The sequence below is a fragment of the Ambystoma mexicanum genome, chromosome 4p (assembly GCF_040938575.1).
Source record: "Ambystoma mexicanum isolate Mex_15411 chromosome 4p, UKY_AmexF1_1, whole genome shotgun sequence".
In the NCBI taxonomy this organism is placed as follows: Eukaryota; Metazoa; Chordata; class Amphibia; order Caudata; family Ambystomatidae; genus Ambystoma; species Ambystoma mexicanum.
In genome coordinates this window covers 830,595,102-830,612,379 of record NC_090927.1, presented here as the reverse complement: position 1 = coordinate 830,612,379, position 17,278 = coordinate 830,595,102, and the positions used below count along the sequence as shown (strand labels likewise).

The following is a 17,278-nucleotide window of genomic DNA, read 5'->3' as shown; positions in this document are numbered from 1 at the left end:
CCCATAATACAATGCTATTTATATCAATGCATCATTCAAAGCACTAATTACGGTATATTTATTGCAATGATCCTTGACACTTTTTTCGCAACATTATAATAAAAATCCCTAGTACACAAATTTCATGAAAAGTAAATGCACATGTGATGTCATCAGTGATGTCATCAGTGACATTTGCGATGTCATCTTTGATGTCCTGGGTGTTAGTCTTAGCCGTGCATTGTGGTGGCGTGAGTTATGGTTGCTTAGCTTACCATAACTGGCGAATTTCAGGGGTTTTTCGGCTTTACTTGGAAGCATAACTTCCCTTAAACTTTTTTTATTAGCACGCAAACAATATACAAAGATGTAGTGTAAACGGCAAGTTCTCACAGATGGCTTTACACAGAATGTTGCAAAGTAAGCATTTATGCTCGTTCACAGTGAAGGTCAGCTGCTTCCATTTTTTCTTGCGGCCCAGAGAGGCCCACGACTCCCAGTATAAGGTTCTATCTTTTTTTTACCTTGACAGACAGAGATTGTGCTGAAAGACTTCTTTTGAATAAGTGTAGCAAAAACGTAAGACACGATAAAGATGAAATTTCTGAAAATAAACCACTTTTGTATATTATATCACTTTGAGAAAGATCGTTGGCAAACGCAGAGTTGTATTTTGGGACTGCACTACACTTGGACAATGGAAAATGCAATTATAATGTAAGTAACCCTTTAGATTATTTTATACCGGAATATAATAACAATAGCGTGGTATTAAAGCCCACTCAAGTTGTACTTGTTCGTTCAATGTGGCATATTGTTTTCTACCGCGCACTATCACCGCCAAATTGATCCCCTGTCGTTTAGAGGGCTCTGAAAAAGGCAGACGACACAGGGTGGGTTAATAGAAATAATTTAACCGGTCTGTAGCCGGTCAAGCGCTCTACTCGCTGTGCCACTTCACTGTAGCCGGTCAAGTGGCACAGCGAGTAGAGCGCTCGCTTTGACATCCGTGCACAGCTTGCTAACGCAGGTTCTAATCCCGGCACGGCCAAACTCAGCCTTTCATCCTTCCGTGGTCGATAAATGAGCACCACACACCGTGGGTAATAATAAGAAGCGCTGAGATACCCGATGGTTCTTAGCGCTATATAAATGCGAAAATATTATTTTATTATTAACATACTCCGTTGCACTATCTTCGCTAGCAAATAGTTTCACGCCCTAATAAATAAAATGAATATTTTTAATAAAGATCGGCTGGTGAGACTAATTTATGTTTTTTAAAAACAGGTATGTTGCCCCATTTTGCCAATGTCACGATTTTCAGACTCCAGCGGATGGATTTTTCAACTGCCAGGTGCAGCTCCATGTAAGCAACTTCATGACCCTCACCATTTTATGGGACAATCGCCAAGGACCAATATGCCCTTACGCAGTACTAGCGGCTAGAAGCAACATACCAACCATTATGGTGGTCTAATCCCTCGTTGTTGGAGCAACCTTCTGATTATCACTGCGACCATTTACTGCTTTTATCATAAACCAACAGCCTATCTACCGCAAAGGAACAGCGCGTGGCTCAAAATAAACTTTTGCTGATCGACAGCAGAGACAATTGCAAATCGCCGAATATTCACTAAACATTTCATGTGAAATAAATGTACTTTACCAAATGTACAATCCTGCTGTTTACTTTTAAACCACAGTTTCATATTCCGAATTGTGGCGCACTGTGTTCCAAGCTGATCTAACACCCTCTGTACCGCAAAGGAACATCGCGTGGCTCAACATGAACTTTTGCGGATCGACAACAAAGGCAAATGCAAATAGCTGAATATTCTCTAAACATTTGATGTCAAATAAATGTACTTTACAAAATTTACAATCTTGATGTTTGCTTTTAAATCACAGTTTCATATTCCGAATTGTGGCGCGCTGTGTTGTGACATAATGTGTGTTGTCTTCCGGGTTCTGTGTAAAGTCGCGTAGGACTGGAGACGACTGGGCGCGTTTGATGACGCACCCTGTAACGTCACGGAGAGAGGCGGGGAATATGAATGCTTTCATAATGTCAGGCTTAGGGGCGGGAGATATGATTTAGTGTCGCAAAAGCAAGTCAGCCAGGTCAATAGCGCCAGTCATAGGATTATCACATAATGTCGGCGCACACCAGCCTGATTTATCGTTTCTTTAGTGGACAAAATGTCGGGTGAGGCCCATAGGAAATTGAACTATCAGCAGACAAAAGGAGGGTTCGTAGAACACTTTCAACCTGACAACGAACTATAAAAACAACGTTCTCAGAACACCCCCATTTTGTTAATTGCAACCATTTCTGGACTCCGCAAGTGTTCTTAGAACACATTCAACTTGACAGATTACAATACGGACAGCGTCCTCAGGACACTCCCAGTTTGTGTATTTACGAACATTTAAATACACCGCAAGTGTTTTTAGCTCAATTTTACCTTCCTTGTGAACAAAAAGGACACATACGCCGTCCTCTGAACACCCCACCATTTAGTTAATTTACAAAATGTCAGAACAGCCATGTTCTCCACGGACAAATCGAACACAACGAAAGCGTATAGCACATAAAAAAACAAAACATTGAACCTATCTCATACTCCCCCCACCCTCCCCAAACACTCTTACACACCAACACACTCCACTTAATACAATTTTTAATCCAAGTTTCACCGCGCTGTACGCGGTCGACGGCGAATACAAGATGGCGGGCGCGACAGAAAATCTGACGCGCATCACGCCCCACGCTGCCCAATCAGCAAACACGTCGCATGTCCACGGACATGACGCAAGCCCATGGGCCAATCGGGGTGCTGTCCGCGGAGCGAACAGGGAAGTCCGTCCGCAAAGCGAACACAGAAATCACTAATTTTTTTGCCTTACATTTTGGTCATTTTTAAAAAAAACTACTGGACGGATTTACACCAAATTTGCACGCTTTCTGGACCGAGCCGCTGCTCCTGCCGCAAATTTGGTGTAAATCCGTCCAGCGGTTCGGGCTGTAGCAATGCGCAAAGTTTTTTCCCATTATGTCTATAGGAAAAAACAAAAGTTTTGGGACCCCCCCTATAACTTTGCCCCCCCTGGACCAAACCTCTCCAAACTTTGCAAAAAAATTCAGAGTGGGCCATATACTTTTTTTGCAAAGTTTGGTGAGGATTCGTCCAGAGGGAGCGAAGTTATAAGCCACCCAAAAAGTGCTCTTCCTATGGAAACACCAACTTAACCATAACTACATGGACGCGGTAGCGTCCATGTATGTATGTATGTATATATATATATATATATATATACACACACATATATATATATATACACACATATATATATATACACACATATATATATATATATACACACATATATATATATATATATATATATATATATATATAGGATACATGTTTTTCTATCATGATGTGCACTGCTGCCGCACGATAATGATTTCCATACGATTTTAACTTTTTGCACGGATGTCTTTCTCCTAAAAGCTAATTTGTACTACCTTGAAATCAGATTTACTATCAAAAGTTTAAAAATTCTCCCACCTCAAAATGTAATCTGGAGCAGTACCGAGAAGGGACATGTCAAATACACCAATAGATAATACTGATCTGCTATATGTTGTGGGCGGTTCTTGTTATAAGGACAAGGAATGTCAGCTGGCTGCAGTTATGCAGTATGTACACTGGGAGATGTAATAAGTCAGAAATTGTCCAGTGTAACATCAGCTCAAGTATCTGAAATGGTTGCAATAACACATGCTTGCAAAACGGCATAACAATAAATGCTAAATAGAGGCCTCCAGAGAAGCATCGTACTGGGCCTTTTTACACATTAAAATCTTGTAAATATGACACCTTTTATCTTTCTATGCGTACCATTTATGGACCAGTTGAGAGCAGAGTTCAATGCAAAGGGCAAGTGATTTGATAGAAAATAGAACATATCTTTTGATTCTTATCTGCATGGATGAAATTGCAAGCCATGAAAGAGCAGTTCAGGACTTTTTCTCTGAGCTGCGGTGCACCTAGCCTGTCAGAAACAGCTCACAGTGAATGGTTTCATTCTGTTCAACTTCTGATTGTGTTTTGTGTTGAAGATGCTCATGGAAATGATGCATTTCATAATGTATGCATATTTATTTTCATAGCATTTTAGGATTGTGGCAGTAATAAGATTTCAAAACCTAATACAATTGGGTAGTATCCTTTTAAAAAACGAATTATGCTTTTTAGTGAATGCTTGCTTGCATTGCAACAAAGTATTTTTCAGAGTTCCTGTGTTGTATGCTTTTATGATAACGGCAATTGTGTGTTATTCATATAGGGCCTTCGCAAAGGCGCTGTACATAGAACTTATTTACAAACAAATATCACACAACCGCAGATGATACTTATTTATTGACATCAGAAGGATGAAAGGCCTAGTTGGCCTTGCCGGGATTCGAACATGCAACCTGCAGATCACTCAGATTGCAGCAGCAAGCCCTCAATCCGCTGAGATATTTTACCGGCGCATGATGAACATGAGGCATCTTTGTGAAGTGTTCATGCATATTAATGTGTGGGAGAAGGTTTTCCACAAATGTAATTAACTTCCTACTACAGGGTTCGAAGTTAAGGGGAGCTGGGAGCTATTTAGCTCCTGCATGTAGCCTGCAAGAGCCTGGTTAACTTGATTCCACAGCTACCAGGAGCTACTTTTGGCTCCCCAGGCTAACTGATGCCAAACAAATACATATATCTGAACTTAACTCTGCATTTGAGACTATTTACAAATGCACATTAGTACACGTTTATACAACAGTTAAAGCATAATGGGTCATAAATAACAGTCAAAATGTCATGTTTACATCTTATGCAGAAGTTAGATTTGTGGAATGCTATTCACTATCTCCTTGTTCCACATTGGTAGCTTCTGTTCACCGATTAGTACTGGACACCCAGAATCTGCTTTTAGCTTCTGTGTTTGCAATCTTAATTTCAACCCCTGTGCTATGTGGTTTTTCTGATTCTAGAAACAGAGTTGATGAAATGTCTCTTTCTTAAAGATGGAATGTGTCTTGCTGAACAAGTCTTTCTTCAGGATGGCAAAAAGTGTCTTTTCTTCTTTAATAAAGTTCTGAAACTCCTGGTACACTCGCCTTCCAGAAATTCCCCCTCTGGGACCTGTAGATCCCCTGGTATGCTCTCCTGCCAGGCATCTTTTCCCAAAAGTTAGTCTGCCTGATGGTTCCTTTCACCAGGACAAATGTTCACTTTCCTTCTTGGTATAACAGTTTTTCCTCACACTGCTTACACCTTGGTAGCTTGTGGCAATGCTTATTCCAACTTTCTTCAAACTGACCTCTCATATGAAGGAGACTTGTACAACTTCTGCCCTTTTACTTCCTCATTAATGTTTACATTAATGTGCTTTAGGTTGTGGCAATGCTTGTTCCAGTTTACCCCAAATTGACCTCTCACATAAGGACTTGTATAACCTTTGCCTTTCAACTTCCTCCTTAAAGTTCATCTGCTGCGGGTAACATTTACTGCAGCTTTCCCCATATGACTCTCTTTCACATGAGAATTTGTTAAAGTCCTTCAATTTACTTGCTCGGTATTCAAAAGATTCATTTATTTGTCCATATGACTATACACATGCCCCGAGGCCCCCAGTACTTTTGGGCACACTGAACAGTGTTGTATGGTGAACTAGGGCCCTGGAACGCTGCTGCAGTGAAGTAGCAACTCTGGGGGAGCTTCCCCGACTTCGCTGACACTCATTTGGTTCCAGTGTCTGCTCTGCGTTCGTGCGTCAGTGAAAATGAAGGGCTTTCACCAGATCTCGCTTACACCAGCTTTACTGTTGCTGTTGCACTCCCAGCGGTTCCTCTGCAGCGTCTGCGGCACCTCTCCCAGTCTCACCTCTCTCTGAGTAGGAGGGCTTCCAAGCAAAGGCTGGTAAGCATCTGCTATGTCCCGCACAGTTCACCTCTTCATGTCTGCGTCTGCTGCCTGTGCCACATCCCAAAAACGCTCACTGAGGAGAACAGCAGGGGAAGACCAGGACACGGAACAGCAAGAAGCACAGTCTCCCGGGGACACGGCCAGAGAGCAAAAAGGCAGGTTGGAGAGAGCACAAGCAGCACGACACTGCAGGACCATGCGGTCCAACTACGAGTTTCACGCCGAACCCGGACAGGAGCCGCTGCAGCAAGCCGGGCAGAGAGCCAGAAAGCCAAACAAAGGAACGGGGAAGCCTGCTACCGACTGGAGGGTTGCAGCCAAGACCCTTAGGGTGTTTTGGTGCCCAAGTTTATGGTTGGGGCTCACCAGAGGGTATGAAGAACCCTACAGTCAACAGCACACAAAAGGTGGGGAAGATAACCCATATGGGACATTAAGAGAAGCACAAGCAAAGCAATATAATAAAGAGAGTAGGGTCTGGGATCCTTACCTGTAAAGGACATATCACGTAACAGGGATACCTAATCTTCGTCATGGCAGTGCTTGGAGGGAAGACGACCCAGGGCTGTAATTTAAGCGGAGAGAAGGCAAGAGAACCGTGAGAATAAGATACATGAAAACAGTACTTGGCAGGAGAGTAAACCAAGTCTATATTTGAGATTTGAGAACGTGAACACATCTGTGAGAACCATACATATGCAGACAGTACTTGACAGGAGAGTAAACCAAGTCTGTTTTTGAGATCAAGAAACTGTGAAGAGAACTTTGAGAGTGATGCATATGAACACAGGGCTTGGCAGCGAGTAAACCAAGTCTGTGTTGGAGCCTAAGAGACCTGAGAAAAAGGAGAACCAGGTCTGCCAACCAGGGTCAGGGACCCGCCATGGTTTACACGGTTTGAAATTGAGGGGAGCTGGGAGCTACTTAGCTCCTGCTGGTAGCCTAGAAGAGCCTTGTTAGCTTGACATCAAAAGCTACCAGGAGCTACCTTTGGCTCCCCAGGACAACTGATGCCAAACACACACACCCACCTATGTGAATAGAATTCTGTGCGTTTGGGACAAGCTATGCAACATTTAAGGCATAAGGGGTAATAAATACAGGGCAATATTATATGTTTGAATCTTATGCACTAGTGATATTTGTGGAAAGCTATGTACTAACTCCACGCTCCTCAGTGGTAGCTCCTGGTCACTGGTTAATGCGGGATGCCCAAGAGCTACTTTCAGCTCCTGCTTATCCAATCTTAATTTCGACCCCTGGTTTAGGAAAGCACTTAAACTCCTCTTCTTCATCGTAGTACCTGGTAGAAGGGAACCGGTTCTGCAAACCAGGGTCAGGAACCAACCTGGAGTCTGGAGAAGCATCTAGACTCCTCTTCTTACTCGCAGTGCCTGATAGAAGGGAACTAAGTCTGCCAACCAGGGTCAGGCAAACACCACCATTTGAAAAAGCCTGAGAAAGGATGGTTGGGGAAAAGGAAACATTACCCCACCAATTGTTGAACTGTGTTACAAGCCTAAGGAAGGCTGTGGAAGGGAGACTGCCCCCCCCCTCCCAGCATTTGATGAACTGTACGCGAAGCCTGAGGAAGGCTGGGGAAGGGAGAGATTCCCCCCCCCAACATTTGCGTTTGAACTTTAAGAACATTCTAAAACTAGAAACTGCCTTGTTCTGTCCAGGATAAGACATGCTTCTTTTTGTTTAGTTTAACAGAGTGTGAGGGACAGAGCTAATATTCTCACGTAGGAATGTGAACTCTTGGTTTGACATCCTGACTGTGACACGAGTAATTTTGTTTGAGGCAGGGAATCCCCTCTTAGAGTAAGGGCAAGATAGGGTTTTCTTTTCATTTTATCATTGGAATAACAGTTGATGCCAACAACAATGACTACTCTGTGTCAGAGCCTTACTTCTACACCCTTACAATATTCAAACCATATATGTATTCTGTAAGGAACGTTATACATGACATGACATGTCATATAGTCAGGAGGCAAAATTCAAGTTGCAAGCTATTAGCCCACCATATAAAAGTTACCCACCACCACCATTCTATACCTAAACACAGCACACAATTTCCTACTCACCAAGAGTCTAATATCACTAGCCAACGGCTAGTGCCGAGTGCAAAGTTTACACCCTGATAACAGGTTTCAGTGGTTTATTTCCTCTTGTCTGGATGGTGGAACTGTTTTTGAGTGTATTTCTCAACAATGCACAGTATGGGTTCCCCTTGGATTTAATGATATGATCTCTGTTTCAATCAAAGTTCTCTGGGTTCAGACACACAGTCTCTGAATTCAAATCAAAGTCTCAAGTCTCTGGATTTCAGCAAAGTCATCTGGTTTCTGACAAAAGTCTCTGGTTTGAAATGCAATTCTCTGTGCAGAAATACATTTCTCTGGTTTGAAATGCAATTCTGAATATTGGTCTCTGGGTTTCAATACTAGTCCCAAAACATCCCTCTGGGATTCAATACAAGCCTTTGGGGTCCAACAGAAGTCTCTGGGACTCTCCTTCTGTCAATTCAGGACCACTGCTTCTCGTCCTAGTCTCCAAAGAGAACCCTACGTCTGGGTCTCAAGGCCCTGCGTGCGCTTGCATGTTAGATGTGGGCTGTAGGTGAGAGTTTGGGCTAGGTCACATTGAAATGAGCCTCAGAGCTAATTCTTTAAAATCCTGCTAGACTTGCAGGACGAGTAACTTAGTTTATCTACTCGACCCATGGCAACAGGTGACACACATTTTACCAGTGCTTTCTGTAAAAAGCATTTGTCACCATAAATCCACTTCTTGTTTGGCGTAGTGCTTCTACTCAGAGGTCTGCCACACACAGCGAAACCTTCATTTGAAATGTTTTGCAAACAGGTTTGTAGTACATTTCAAATAACATTGTTTTTATTAAAACCAAAAAGTGTTTTCAGTTTACATTGAAAGCTTTTACGCTATTCTTAATAATACATAAAACAAAGCTAATTAAAAAAGACCATACACATTCCTAATAAAACAGAGCATAAGAAGAAAAAAAAAGGAAAAATGGGACAAGAGGTCCTGCCTTCCCATATTAACTGAAATAGTTCACTATCCCCCCTTTTGTCATCCCCTCACTAATTTTCCCAGATCTCCTGCCAATCCAATTCTCCTTGCATCATTACACCCTTCAATTCAGCAAAAATCTTCATCAATAATTTGGTCTGCGCTAAAATTATTGCCTGATTCAGCGTTCACATCAGTCTGCCCGATAAACAATTAGTCAACAAATGGGATATGGAATGCACAAAAGGACCCAGGTACATTATCCCCTCCTTCATAAATACGGGGCATTCCATAACTAAATGGAAAAGGGTCTCGAGTGGGAACACGCCACAAATACGTCAATGTCTCTGTCCTTAGACAGGTTTACTTTAGGACCAATGACCTCTAAGGTAGGGAGACAGTTTAAAAGAAATTTCCAATACCATTCTCTGTGTTTCTGAGATGGAAATTTAACCAAATATGATCTTAAGCTATGTAAAGGCAAATAGTACTGTTTTTTCTCTTTATACCATTTCAACCTGTCCAGATCTCCAAAGTCCGACCTTTTGTCTGTGAGAAACCTGAAGGTGTCTCACCAATTAGTGCCCGGGGATCTGTCATCCAGGTGGCCAGGACACGGCCATCGCTTTTGGATCCAGTTCCTGGGGGTGGACCAGTGCGGGAGGATCACCTGGGTGAGGGGTCTTCGGAGAGTGGGACACTGAATGGCAAGACATGCTACTCCCCCCTTCCCTGTAACAACTTTAACCCATCCTACCATGTAGGATACTTGGAAATTCACCCCCCGGCCCCTTTGACAACAAAAACACTTTCTCACGGACAGTTCGCTATGAGAGAAAACGGACTAACACAGGAGCTGCATACCGGACATGTCCCAATACAATGGTCAGGCAGGGTCAGGGCATTACTGGCCATCATGCACACCTGACTCCCATTACACTTCCCCAAATGGATAAAAAGCGGAGCACAAGAGAACACTTTGAGCGAGGCAAGACACACAAGGAAGCAGCAGTTCCAAGATGGCAATTTAACACGAGGAGAAGGACGGCGAAACAGAAGAAGATTGCAAGGAGGGGGAAGTGCTCTTCACCTTTTCGAAAAGGAACCGTTACTTTCACGAAACCTCGAGAAAAGAAAGCGTAAGACCAGGAAACCAGCTGAAGAATCCTGCATTGTGTGTCGGAGGAACCCGGGGCCCTCCCACTTCAATTATGAAGGCGGGGAAATTCGGTTGATGCCGTGGTACTGTCCTTGGCTTCTACAACAAAGCAGCACCAGTGAAATCAACGCAGCTTGTGAGTTGGGGAGACCGATACCAGACCAGTCTGTGTTGAAGCCAAGGTTGCAAGCAGCAATATTGTATGATGAGCGCTGAAACGAACAGTGTATGAAACGCATGTGATAACCAACACGAGTAAAATTGAACAACAGATGAGTGAATGAACTTTGAAACCAAAATACGATACCTTTGACATAGTGGTCCGGTGCCACGTGCATGCTCATTGAAGGTCTCTGTAAGGTATCCAACTAAGAGGTGACAAAAGCGAAAGAGTGGCAAAGGATTGTGAATCAGAGTAATCCTGCACGATCGAAAGTCTTTGATTTTGATACTGCCAAGAAAGTTGATGATAAAGTAGATAAAAGTTGATCCAAGCCCGAATGAGTGAGTTCAATTGAAAGCTTTAGTTTAAAGCAAGTTTGTGTTAAAGGGAATTGACATTGGTCCCAGCCTGGCGGTGGGAAACTGATTGAACTTTGTGTTGAAATGGATCTGAGCCCAGCTGACAGGGATCCGGGGTGAAACTTGAATCACCCGAGAAATTGAATAAATGGAAATCCTACGAGCATTGTGTTAAAGGAGATCTGAGCCCAGCTGAGGGGGGGGGGGGGTCCATGGCAAATAGTGAATCACCTGAGAAATTGAGTATGTGTGAAATTCTAAGAGGAAAATAACGTATTGTTTGTTTGTCGCATCAGGCCCTCTGAAAGAAGAGACTTTGAAAGGCAAAGAGACTTGGGCATGGAAGGCCCGGATGCTAATGTTTGAACTGCACCCTCCTGCTAGAGGAGCCAGTGACTGTGCTAAGCACAAGTGTGCCGCCTTGTCCCATGCTGAAAATGTGGGGAAGGGATGCCAACGGCTGAACATCCTGACATATCATTTCTTGAACACTTCTTTCTTTTACATAACATTGTTTCCCACACTATTTGTATTTAGAGGTAATAGATTTTTTAGTATAGGCCCTTTTGTTTTGAGAAGTCACCACTAGGACTGCGTTATTTGATGACTGTAGCTTTCTTCCATATTTAGATTTAGGATTAGAAAGGCGTTTATCAAACCCTTTTTTGAAGTTCAATAAAGACCCTTGATCTGTGGTCACTTGTGTCCGTCTTACTTTTGATACCATGCCTTCCTTAAATGTCCCAGTATCTTATCTTTTTCTTCCTCATATAGTCAGACTCAGTCCCGTCACACTTAGTTAGCCGTTGAAAACGTAAGCATCTCTTATGAAATTGCACTAAGAATGGGCATGAAGACAAGGAATGCGCCCTAAAGCTCCTTCACCGCTGGTACTACTCCCCAGTTTGCCTGAACATTGCAACGCTGATATAGACCCGAGCTGCTGGAGACGCTGCGGCGAGCGGAGATCCTTTTTCATCATGTGGTGGGGATGCCCGTCAGTGCAGTCCTTCTGGAGGGAGGTCCTGGGGATCGTTGAGGACATCACCCAGCGCAAACTACCGATGGACCCAGAGGTGATCCTTCTCAGGGTGGCGAGTCCAGACTGCTATCCCAAAACAGGGCGATCGGCCAAACTGCTTACACACCTACTACTAGCAGCCAAGATCACAGTGGCACGGAAGTGGAAAGCGCAGGAGGGTCCTCTTTTGGCCAACTGGTAGATAAAGGTTTGGGAGATCTTGGTGGTGGAGCAGGTCACAGCGGCTAAGGAGGGGTTTCTCCACCGCTTCACCGACTGCTGGGCCTCAGTACTGGACTATCATTCCCGATTCCCGGTGTTAACATTTCAACACCGCCTGGTATCGAACTTTCTGGGCCCCCAAAGCCCTGACGGGTCTCCAAACCATCAGAGCATCACAGACTAAAGGGGCGGCGGGAGAGAGAGAGAGCACTGTGAGGGCGTACTGACCGAGCCGCATGCATATTAACTTTAAAGGGAGTCACAATAACAAATGTAATTAAACGCTGTAACCGTAATAAATAAAGTTGTTAAAAAAAAAAACGAATGGGCATGAAGCCGGAGATTTCATTATGTTTTAATACAAATAGGCTCTCAGCTCTGGTTTTTCCACCTGCTTTAGTTTAAGTAGGATAAACATCTTTATACGTATTGTGCCCACCACGATGTCAGGCCTAGTTCCAATCTAATCAGGCTTATTGAAAGTGATTTAGGGAGAGACAGTACCGATTTCCATAGATCCAGAAATGTTCTGTTCTTAAAATGTGACTAGTTCACACACATACAGAATCATAGCTGTCACCTTATAACATTTTCAAACATCTCAGAATTTCACTGTACTCACCAGCAGGTTCAAGTACCATGTAAATGGTGCTCAACCTTCATAAAAACTACTGTAATAAGAGAGTGGTCTTTTTGATTTTGTGAGGCCTGAAAAGGCTGCCCACTTCAGCGTCTCAACAGGCACAGTCAAGTAGCCACTTTCCCTTCTCTGCATTAACGTCCTGACTCTAGTCCCAACACCCCATCCTCGTCTACCTCTTTGACGAGTCATGACCATTTCTGCACCTTCTATATTATCTTACTCTTGTATCTTCTCGACGCTCTGGCATATGGTCACACCTCCACTCTTCCGGCTTAGGGTGTGTTGTGTTCCTTTCACACATTTCTATGGTCTTCTCCTGTGACCTCAATTCTCTTCACTAGTGTTGCGTTTGACCTGAACCTCCTCGCCACTCTGCCATGCGCTCAATCCTTCACCCTTCCCAGGTCACCCTTTCTAGGCTCAGGAATCACTTGGTACTCATAAGGCCTGATGTGCCCCCTCCTCCAACCATCTTCATCACCAGCTTTCTGTGGCGAACCAGGAGGAGGAGATGGACTCAGGAACGACAAGTTAAATGTATGGTAATGAATCTAAAAGAAATATGCCTCGCTGTCCCTATCGCTATGAGCGATTTCCCTACCTATAAAGTAAATGAAGGGTACTCGTTGGTCATCAACAAAAAAAGGCAGTCAGGTTTATCTGCTATCTAGCCCTACCACTAGGTTCAAATAAAATCAAATGAGCCCATGTGATGGCCTTCTCACTCAATTTCTTGGGCCCGTGTAAAGAGGATCTCACTCTTGAGATAGTTTTCGCCAACAGTTCAAAATAAAATGGTTTAAGCTCGACTTTTAAACTCGTCAGGAAAAGTTGCAAATCTCTCTTTAAACATATCAAGACGTTTGCATTTTGGACTGATGTCCTTATTCTTTTCCCACCACCTTAGCCACTTTCTCTTCCTTGGTTTTATGTCTTGTTTCACTTTCTTGATTACTCCAGGTTCCCTTCTTTTAGATTTCCCAAATGTCTCTTTGGGGTTTTATATTGTGAAGCCCTTGATTGAATCCTCCAGATTCCCTTCTCTTTGGGGTTTCTGTAATGTCTCATATCTATTGGGCCTGCCAGACCGCTTTGGCTTTCTGTGTTTAAGCATTGTGTTGGTTTTAATATTTCTATTACATATTCATCTCTCAGTTTTCTCAGGCTCCTGTAACCCACTTTCTGTGTGTCTTTCTGTTTGTGGGGCTCCGCTCGCCTCCTTCTGCACTGGGCAACCCTGGCACCTTCTTTATCTCTGGGTGTGCGGTCCAGTGGGGTGGCGTACTCACGTGGCTGTGGCTGCTCACCTCCCTTCACTGCCTTCTTGGCCTGTAAATGTTCGCTTGTCGAATGCTGCCCAGCACAAAAGACTCTCTGGTTCTTATATCCAGAACAGAGGATTCTTTTCTCTAGTCCCTCCTGTTCTCCGTGCTGTTTCTCTTGTTTCTGACCCACCATGGCTGCACCGTGGTCACGCCACCAAGTGAGATGGTTTCCCATCTCTGTTTCTCATTTGGCTGTGCCACCTCTCTCGGCGCTGGCCTTCCAACGTCTCCACTTCCTCGCTTCCCTCCACCCCACTGCAGGCTCCACGGTCTACCGCAGCTCCGCCCCTCCAGGACGTCAATATGATAGAGGCTCGCCTCTGCATAGGATTCTCTCCCCTCCATTCAGGATTCTTTGTTTCTGTATCCACAATCGCGTGCATCAAAGGGGCGTGTAAATGTACGTCTACAGCAGAGTCCAACTTGTCTCACGCATTATCTTGAGCCAATAGAAAAGTGCTGTCAGTCTTGGTTGCAGTCCATGTAGTCGTAACATTAGTTTCTTCTATTCCCGTATAGGCAGAAATTGTGTTCTTTGGAGGGAGTTCCTTAAAAAAATGGGAGTCCTTGTCCCACAGAGGCGAGTCACTCCCACTGAGGTCCAGCTTTCTCTGAACCCAGGGGAGGGTCTTGCTTAGCCGGCTCACCTCCCTAGCCTCAAAGGGGGTGGCTGACCCCTGGGGAGAAGGGACAAATTGCCTAGATTCGTCACATTTCCTTCTAACCTACTCCTTGTTATAGGACTATCTCCGTTGAGGGCTCCAACTGCTTCCTTGCAACTGCTGCCCCAATTCCCTTCTTCTATACTCGTATTCCACCTGTCTTTTCTCACCACTTCTTATACCCTGCTCTTCTCCTTTGCCGATCTTAATTTTCATCACCTGCTTATTCTTCACCACTCCTATCCTGTTCTCTGCCCACCTTTTCCATCCTCCCTCCTGTTCCAACTCCTTCTGCTCTACCCTTCAGCCTCCTCCAACATGTCTTCTCTGCCTCCAAAGTCGAATTCTGCATCTCTGAAACTCCCTCTCACTGCTGTGCTGGAAGGAGTGCCTAACATAGGGTTGGTGTTGAATGTCTGTAACCTTATGGGTAGGAGGGATCATGTGATGGGTATTTGCATGCTCTGTCAAACAGATGCTTTGTAGTTCTGCCTTATGGGTGAAACTCTAAGTAGGGCAGCATCCATCTTGCATTGCTTTCCTGAATGTTCTTTCTGTTGGCTGGGCTGCAGCTCCTGCTATTCCTCCGTGCCTGTTGCTGTACGTGCCTCACTCCACCACTGTAGTTAGTTGTTTCGCTTTCCTGTGGCCGGTAGGTAGCTCTGGGTGTTGGGAACTCTTCTGAAGCAGTGAGAAGTCCAGCAAACAAGTTGTGTTTCATGTGGCTTGGTCTATGTGCTTTCCTCATTTATTTCACAAGGGTGGGACTGCGTTTTCATTTACCATGGAGGTCACAAAAGAGGAAAAGGATGAAAATTACTTAAGGCTGTTTTATTGGGGGCGGGGGCTGGAAATAATAACTCAAATTCTCCAAAAGGTTTGCTTTTCCCAAAACCTGAAAAGACACTATTTAAGTCCTATCCTTGTTTGCCCTTAGAAGGAAGAAGAGATTATGGGCAAGTACAGCCTTTTCTGTTAGCAGAGTTAGCTAGTGCAGACATCTTGGGCCTGGATCATGTTCTGCTGTGTCCTCCTTGACTAGAAGGACCAGAGTGGGATGCATCTAATGTTCTCTTACTCCATGAACCATAGGTGACTCATCTGGATTCAGTCTTCAGAACATGAGGTGAATTCAGAGGGTCATGGTTGTTCAAAACATGAATCAAGGTAAAAATGGCCTTCATGTGGCCCTCCTTCACAACTGGTTAGGAATGCCTGCACTGCAAGCAGGATCTGAAAGCTTCTCCAAAAGATGGGGTCACTTCACATTTTCAGTGCCAGGTTCCCAGTTTGCATGCCGCTCAGAGGGCTGACGCCCTACCCAACACAGGCATGAACTGTAGGAACTGCGAGGCGACATGTTTTTTCTGACAGGCATCTTTTTGTGCACCCTTGCATTCCTACTGCAACCTTTAAATTCAATGCCCAGGAGCAAAAACAGTCTGAGTATATAGGGGCCAGACTCACCCTACCACCTTGCTCCTGAGGTCTGAATACTGCCCGCTCATCGAGCCGCAGACAAAGGATGAGTCACATGGGGGAGAAGCTTGTGTACCCATGTACCGCCCCTAACTGCTTGATTTAAGACCGGAGTGGGAACTGGGTATATTCCTACCAAGCATGCTGCAGGAACGCCCACAAATAAAGCATTGTACTACTGCCGGCTGAACAGAGATAACACTCCACTATTTACCTGCTTGAAGCACAAAAATAGCCCAGATGCATGCCTCATATTAATATACAAATAGCATTTAAAAATGTAATACAATAAAACATAAAACCGTCAAATACACAGAGTAAGCAATATCCAGAGGTTGTTTGTTGAAAGTGTGGCAAAGAAAGAGGAGGATACTGTTTTAAAAGACTTATCTTTGAGGGTTAGATGTGGAAGTAATACAATCTGTATAATAGTGATTATTTCAGGTTTCTTTTCACAAAAGAGTACCCCTGATGCCTTGTTTCACATGCTCTCAGTTAATTTCTGAGTAACCTCAGGCCAATAGAGAGCATGCCCTATGGGTCTCAACAAACTGATTTGTTATGCTTGGGTGCTGGGTCTAGCTAGAGACTTCCATGAGGAAACTTACCATTTCTTCTCTACTTTGTCTTCTAGATTGCTTGCGTTGTATTTGATAGGTGTCCAGCTTGCTTAGAGCTTTATAAAATTCATTATTTGTATATTTTTTTTTCATAGTTCAGGAAAATACGTTGCTTTAAAATCCTGTGAGTATGTGTGATCTGCAGACAGATAATCCTGAGAACCAAGAGTTGGATATTTGTTAATATTCCCACCAGTGTCTAGATTTTAGAGATCTTGGGTATTGAATCACCAGGTGTGTAAGTGGGGGGGGGGGGTTCGGGGTTGTGGGAACACAAACAAGTTTACATTCACAAAATTATATAGTTTCAACTTTTTAAGTCAGATAGGTCACCTTTTCTGCTGAGTACAGGGTGCACTAATGAAAATAATGATGATGCTACCCTTCGAACATTATTTGCATGCTTGGTGTGTATAACTTCATCATCACCTCCATGCCATATTCTCTTTTTAATCCCATCACTTCTCCCAAGTCTCTTTGACATGAAAACAAACCTAATTTAAGACAGTTTTTCATATCTCATGCGGCCTATGGCCATTAATAGCCAAAGAATGGTAGTCAAACATACAGCACCCGTTTACACAGAAGGCTAGTGTGCACACTTGCTAGACGAATATTTCTTGGCC

At 43.8% G+C, this 17,278-nt stretch overlaps 1 protein-coding gene across 3 annotated transcripts in view; it reads right to left on the bottom strand.

Moving 5' to 3' along the window:
* FBXL4 (F-box and leucine rich repeat protein 4) overlaps positions 1-17,278 on the bottom strand; it is a 597,180-nt gene that overhangs the window by 471,486 nt on the left and 108,416 nt on the right. For 2 of the 3 annotated variants that reach the window (XM_069606409.1, XM_069606408.1), the window contains exon 2: positions 6,451-6,525. The exons of the other annotated variant lie outside the window; for it this stretch is intronic. The gene's annotated coding sequence lies outside the window, so the exon portion shown is untranslated. The remainder of the gene's footprint in view (positions 1-6,450; positions 6,526-17,278) is intronic. 3 annotated transcript variants of the gene reach the window in all.